This window comes from Penaeus monodon, chromosome 20 (assembly GCF_015228065.2).
Source record: "Penaeus monodon isolate SGIC_2016 chromosome 20, NSTDA_Pmon_1, whole genome shotgun sequence".
Taxonomy (NCBI): Eukaryota; Metazoa; Arthropoda; class Malacostraca; order Decapoda; family Penaeidae; genus Penaeus; species Penaeus monodon.
In genome coordinates, this window is record NC_051405.1 from 40,098,346 (window position 1) to 40,098,742 (window position 397).

The 397-nt window shown below is 32.5% G+C and overlaps 1 protein-coding gene across 1 annotated transcript in view; it reads left to right on the forward strand.

Annotated features, from left to right (window-relative positions):
* LOC119586077 overlaps nt 1–397 on the forward strand; it is a 13,457-nt gene that overhangs the window by 1,975 nt on the left and 11,085 nt on the right. The window lies entirely within an intron of this gene.

The window sequence follows — 397 nt, forward strand, 5'->3', positions numbered from 1 at the left end:
TATATTCAGTTATAACTTAAAACATATTTTCACTAAAATCAACAATATGATTAAACGAAAAGATTAACTATTCCAGACATATATGAAATAATTTGATTATGTCTAACACTACCTATTTCATGAGTAAATAATTTTGTACCTCTGAGAAACACAGATACAAGATACAAACAAAAAAATACATGGAAAAGAAACTATGCTTCGGTCTGCCCCATTAATCCTAGTAGGCTACTAGCAGTCTCGCAGTATAACAGCCTCTTGCTAACTGTAAGTGGTAACCATATGGTGTGCGTGTCGGAATCATCAAGTTTTAAATTGTGGGATTAATCATTAAGAATCAAGCTCGTCATTATACCCTTGTTGCTTACTTTCCTTCCTTTTCCGAAATTTCGTATTAGCT